Source organism: Miscanthus floridulus, chromosome 17, assembly GCF_019320115.1.
Source record: "Miscanthus floridulus cultivar M001 chromosome 17, ASM1932011v1, whole genome shotgun sequence".
Taxonomy (NCBI): domain Eukaryota; kingdom Viridiplantae; phylum Streptophyta; class Magnoliopsida; order Poales; family Poaceae; genus Miscanthus; species Miscanthus floridulus.
In genome coordinates this window covers 101,085,541-101,091,878 of record NC_089596.1, presented here as the reverse complement: position 1 = coordinate 101,091,878, position 6,338 = coordinate 101,085,541, and positions in this window count along the sequence as shown.

Genomic DNA, 6,338 nt, shown 5'->3' with positions numbered 1-6,338 from the left:
ACGGAAAGAACTGCCCAGCAGCCGGCTGTGAAGGAACCTGTAGAAGAAAATCCACCGGAACCATAGTAGTCGAGCGGCCAAACCATAGTCCCCGAGCAGCTGGTCGAGAAGAGAACTGAGCCAAGTACAAGTGCTCCGAGCACTAATCCTACCGAGGGAGATACTTCGGCGCTAAGGGAACAAGACCAAGCCGAGGAGCAGCAGCCAGAGGTGGCACAAAGCACGCTTGCCAATGCTACAGCTCGTGGGAAAGCCATAGTGGTCGCAGAGACTACAAACTCCAGACCAGCGCCACCTCCTGAATAAGAGGCCAAAGAAGATGAAGTAGAAGAGGTCCTAGGCCGTCCCCAAGACAAACGACAACATGTATATGTGTCGCGCTGGTGGAACGATGAGTGGGTTATGCATGAGGAGACCCCAGAGGTCGAAGAGACCCTAAAAGTTGAACGAGCAGCAAAACGTCTAGTGACAGAAGTCCAGGTATGTTTGGCTTGACCACTTGATCCTACTATTTAGTCGAACTGTCTAACTTAGCTTGTTTATATGCAGGACTTGATGAAGACCGCAAAGTACCGAAAGAGGTGCTTCGACTAGATTGAGGGAATCATGGCAAACAATAGAGAACTAGCGGCCGAGGTGGAACGCTTGCGCCACCAACTTGAAGCCGCCGACCAGGAGAGGACGGAACAAGATGCAAAAAACCAGAACCTGATCGTCCAGCTCAGTAACAAAGAGCAGGAAAAACAAGTAAGTTGTCATTTTATCACAGCAAGTGCATGACACTTGTTGTTGCATTGTTGGTAGTGACAGCTATAGTGCAGGCTTAGAAGCCAAAGTAACCCGCCTCTAAGAGGAGAACAGCCGTGTGACCGCAGAGTGTGGTCACCTGAAGGAGGACAATGAGAAACTAGCGCGCGACCAGTCTCAACTCTGGGACCGCACAACTAAGATGAAGGAGGAACTAAAAAGTAAGTGTTCTAGACCACCTTGCTCATTCTGTTGCCCGCCTTATCTTGTCATGCCGTTACATTCTGATGTCTTGTACAGTTTGTAGTTTTAAAAGTCAATGCCAAGAAACATCTAGAATATGTGATTAAAGATCGTGATGGCTGGAAGGCATGATGCCTAGAGACCACCGAAGATTGGGACACATGGAAGAACCGGTGCCAGGAAGTGGCAACTGGCATTTTGCCCATCCTCGACCTTATCGACCCAGCGCTTATAGAGGAAGTGCCGAGGACACCATAGCTCGGACTGGTCGAGAGATGCCAAAAGGCATGGGGATGGTTCCAAGAGTTTGTGAAGGAGGCGGGTGAGTACACGGGTGCACATGTGCTAAGCATGGTGCATGCCCACTACCCTCTGATCGACCTCAAGCGCCTAGAGGCTAGGTACCCAAAGGAGGTAGACCCATACAAGGCAGAGGAGCTTTGGATGACCCAGCTAGACCTGTTGTCAAAGATAATTGGTGACATTAACCTATGTGGAGGTGGGACAACACCTGTATAGGGTACGCCGTCGATAAGTCAGCTAGAAACGCCATCAGTTGCAAGCCAACCAACGAAACTTGCGGTCTCGACCAGCTAGGCATTGGCGGGGCCATCCCCTTCAGCTCAACCAGTACAAGAGTCCCTAAGACTCGAGCAGGATATCGGAAGCAGCGAGCAGCGAGTGCCGTGTGTCCTGACCAGCCAATAGAATAGGCTAGAGCTGTAGAAGAAGGACGTAGTTGTGTTATTGTAAACTTGGGCCTCTTCAGGCAAGCTTGTAATAACATAACTATATATCATCATAAGCTTGTTTGTTTTGTATAAAAACGTATTTAAGCTTGAGATTCCTTTTTGTGTAACTAAGTGAGAACATGTTAGCATTCTGTTTAGTTGTACCAATTTACTCGACGCGTCATCCTAAAAAGTTTGTACGGCCCCGATTTGACATGTGGTCGGAGTGTGAGGTGCGTGATCTGTGCACACGTAGACATAGACAAATCAAACCAGGGAGGACCTACCAATCACACGTAGCGTAGAGAGCGGATCTCATGCACGTGTTGGGAGGAACCAGAGACAGGGCCTGCTCTGAAAACCCAAGAAGGAATGGTGGTCGGCTTTGTCTGGCTAAGTTAAAATAGCCGTAAAATTCAAAGTGACACATCAGAGTGGTCGGAGAAATCATAATAACTTTATTGAAGTAAATCGAAAGTACAAGAGGAGTACATATCTCAGTAGTTAAGCATAGAAACGTCTAAGCTTGTCGATATGCCATGAATTTGGTACGTCCGTACCGTCTAGGTGAGCTAACCTATAAGACATTGGTCGTGTGACTTCCTTGATCATGAAGGGCCCCTCCCATGGGGTTGTGAGTTTATGGACACCAGCCTGGTTCGTCTTCCACTTCAGGACCAGGTCCCCGACCATGAAGAACCACCCTTTAATGTTCTTGTTGTAGTACCTGCACAAAACAGCAAGGTATTTGGCTGTACGTACACAAGAATCGAGCCGCTTCTCTTCTGCACTATTCACTTCTAGCTCCCGTACTTCATTGACCTTGGCTTCATCGAAGTTCTCTACCCATGCGGATCTGAAAGCTATATCTGCTGGGAGGACTGCCTCAGCGCCGTAAACCATAAAGTATGGTGAGACACCGGTGTTACGACTGGGCTGGGTTCTAAGGCCCCAGACCACGGCTGGTAACTCTTTGAGCCATCTTCTGGGAGCTTTGTCATTTTCTCTATACATCCTCTTCTTCAATGCATCCAAGATCATGCCATTTGCCCACTCGACTTGTCTATTAGCTCTAGGGTGCGCCACCGAGACATATTTTTACTACTATGCTCCTTTCATCGCAGAAGTCCCAAAAAGCATTCCCGGTGAACTAAGTACCCAAATCACTGATGATGCTATTGGGTATGCCGAAACAGTGGATGACCTGGTCGAGGAACATGACAGCCTTTTCTGAGGATGCCTGTACCAAAGGCATGTATTCTATCCACTTAGAAAATTTGTCGATCAGCACAAAGACGCATGTAAATTTCCCAGGAGCCGATTTGAAGGGCCCGATCATATCTAGTCCCCAGCATGCAAAGGGCCAAGAGGCTGGTATTGTCTGGATCTCATGTGCTGGTACATGGATTCTCTTGGCGAAGAACTAACAACCCTCACAGTGGCGGACTAGCTTCTCTGCGTCGGCTACTGCTGACGGCCAATAGAACCCTACTTGGAAAGCCTTACCGACCAGTGTTCTTGAGGCTGCATGGTTGCCGTAGGAGCCAGAGTGGATTTGGTCTAGGATATGTTCGCCTTCCTCCTGGGTTATACACTTCATCAAGATTTCCTCCTTTGCGTTTTTGCGCCATAACTTGCCATCGACGAGCAGATACTGCTTACTGCGACGCATTAGGCGCTCGTTTTCTGTCTGATCAGTGTAACCACTGCCATCTATTAGGTACTTGATGAAAGGTATTCTCTAGTCGGGCTCATGAGTGGTCAGAGGCGGCTCGGTGGTGCTCGACGCCGGAACCATAGCCACCAATTGCTGATCTGGAGCTTTGTCGACCGTGGAATCTTCCTCTTCGATGGAATGCGTGAGCAAGTCTTGGACGAATACGCCATGTGGGATTTTGGCTCGGGATGATCCTAACTTTGACAGTGCATCCACTGCTTGATTCTTGTCCCGGACCATGTGTATGTACTCGATGCCATAGAACCTGCCTTCCAGCTTTCTGATCGATTTGCAGTATGCATCCATCTTTTCGTTGGTCGTGTCCTAGTCCTTGTTGAGTTGGTTGATGACCAGAGCTGAGTCTCCATAGACATAGAGATGTTTAACACTGAGCTCGACCACAATGCGCAAACCATGTAGGCATGCTTCATATTCGGTGACGTTATTAGATGCTGGGAAATAAATCCTTAGGACGTACCGGAGCTGCTCCTTGGATGGTGACATGAAAAGAACTCCTGCTCCTACGCCATCGATGTTGAGAGAGCTGTCGAAGTACATCTTCCAATACTCATCAGACCCCTGAAAGGCAGGCATGCTTAAGTCTGTCCACTCAACGATAAAATCAACAAGTGCCTAAGACTTAATTGTAGTACGGCTTGCAAATTCCAAAGAGAAAGAGCATAGCTCCATTGCCCATTTGACGATGCGCTCATTTGCATCCTTATTGCGAATGATGTCCCCCAAAGGGTACTCGATCATGACCACCACACGATATCCATTGAAGTAATGTCTCAACTTTTGGGATGTTATCAGTATGGCATAGAGCAGTTTCTGAATCTGCGGGTACCTAGTCTTGGATTCATTGAGTACCTCACTGATGAAATAAATTGGTCACTGTACCTTGTAGGCGTGGCCCAGCTTGTCGCGCTCGACCACCATGGTAGTGGAGACCACCCGATTGGTTGCCGCAATGTAAAGTAGGAGAGTTTCATCTTCCCTAGGAGCAGTGAGAACCGGAGGTGATGTAAGGTATTGTTTTAGCTGTGTGAAGGCAGCATCTGCTTCCTCCGACCACTCAAACTTCTCGGATGCTTTGAGCAGTTTGAAAAATGGTAGTCCTTTTTCTTCTAATCTTGATATGAAACGGCTTAGAGCAGCCATGCATCCGGTAAGCTTCTGGACATCCTTCACCTTTTTAGGGGGCTTCATTAAAGATGGCAACGGGGCCCCGATCCCCGATTCCCCGCGGGGAATTCCTCTATTAGGGGACGGGGACAGGGCCAATTTCTCTCCCATGGGGATCCAAATGGTAGGAAAACAATCCCCATCGGGGCTGGCGGGGACGGGGATGGGGATCCATCCTGCGAACCCGATCCCCGCAAACCTGCCCCGCTTAGAGCATATAGAAGTGGATTTAATGGATTTGTGAGATCTTGTGTGCGATTTCTTTGCAAATTTTGTAAGCAAGTGTGCCGGTCTCTAAACTAAGCATCTTATTTCTTGTTGCAAGATGTGTTCTATGGTCGACATTTCTTCTTCTGTATAATTGATTTGAGTACTATAGATCTTTGTATAGCGGGGACGGGGACCCGGTCGGGTATGTTTCCCCGCTCGGGTTCGGGGATGGGGAGAGATCGTCCCCCGCGAGCCTTGGCGGGGACGGGGACGGGGAAATTTCTCCCCCGCGGGGATGGGGATGGGGAGGCAAAACCCGACGGGGAATTCCCCGTTGCCATCTTTAGGCTTCATGTCTAAGACAGCTTTGACTTTCTCCGAGTTAGGGCGTATGCCATCGTAACTGACAATGTTGCCAAGCAGTATACTAGAAGGAACACCAAAGATGCACTTCTTTAGGTTTAATTTCTATTGGAATGTATTGAGGGCTGCGAAGGTGTGTTCCAGGTTGTCAACAAGGGTATGTGCTTCCTTAGTTTTGACAACTACATCATCAACATAAGCCTCTACAAGGTCGTCTTTTATCTCATCTGTGAGGCAGGCTTGTATGGCATGTTGGTAGGTAGCCCCGATGTTCTTGAGCCTAAATGACATAGTCGTGTAGCAGTAAGCGCCGAAAGGCATGATGAAAGATGTCTTGATCTGATCGTCCTTTTTGAGAGCGATCTGGTGATAACCAGAGTAGCAATTGAGAAAGGAAAGCAGCTCACAACCGGCGGTTGAATCTACGACCTCGTCTATGCGAGGTAAGCCAAAGGGGTCCTTAGGGCAGTGTTTGTTGAGATCAGTGTAATCAATGCACATTCTCCATTCATTATTCTTTTTGCGTACAAGAACTAGGTTGGCTAACCACTTTGGATGATATACTTCTTTGATAAATCTGGCTGCCAAAAGCCATGTAACTTCTACCCTAATCGCCTCCTTCTTATCGCGAGCGAACCGTCGTAGCTTCTGCTTGATAGGTTTGGCCTTGCTGTTGACATTCAAGGAGTGCTCGATCAAGTTCCGAGGTACACCGGGCATGTCGGTAGGTTTCCATGCGAACACATCCATGTTGCTCCTCAAGAACCTGACGAGTGCGTCTTCCTATTTGGGATCTAGGTTGGCCCCGATAAGGGCTATTTTGCTAGGATCGCCGTTGACCAGCTGGATCACCTTGTGCTCCTTGGACTTGATGTTCTTGCGTGGAGCCTTGAGCTCTAGGATCTCCAGGTGGTTAGCTAAGGTCTTCTTAGCGTCGAGCATGGTCTCGGCTATGCGAATAGAGAGGTCGTGAGCCTCTGCTATTTTGAAACTGTCGTCCTCGTAGGTATAAGCTGCGTACACGTTGCCTCGGAGGGTTAGAACTCCTTTCTCGGTAGGCATCTTGAGCACCAGATACCTGTAATGAGGTATGGCCATGAACTTGGTGAGCGACGGTTGACCAAGAATAGCATGGTAGGTGC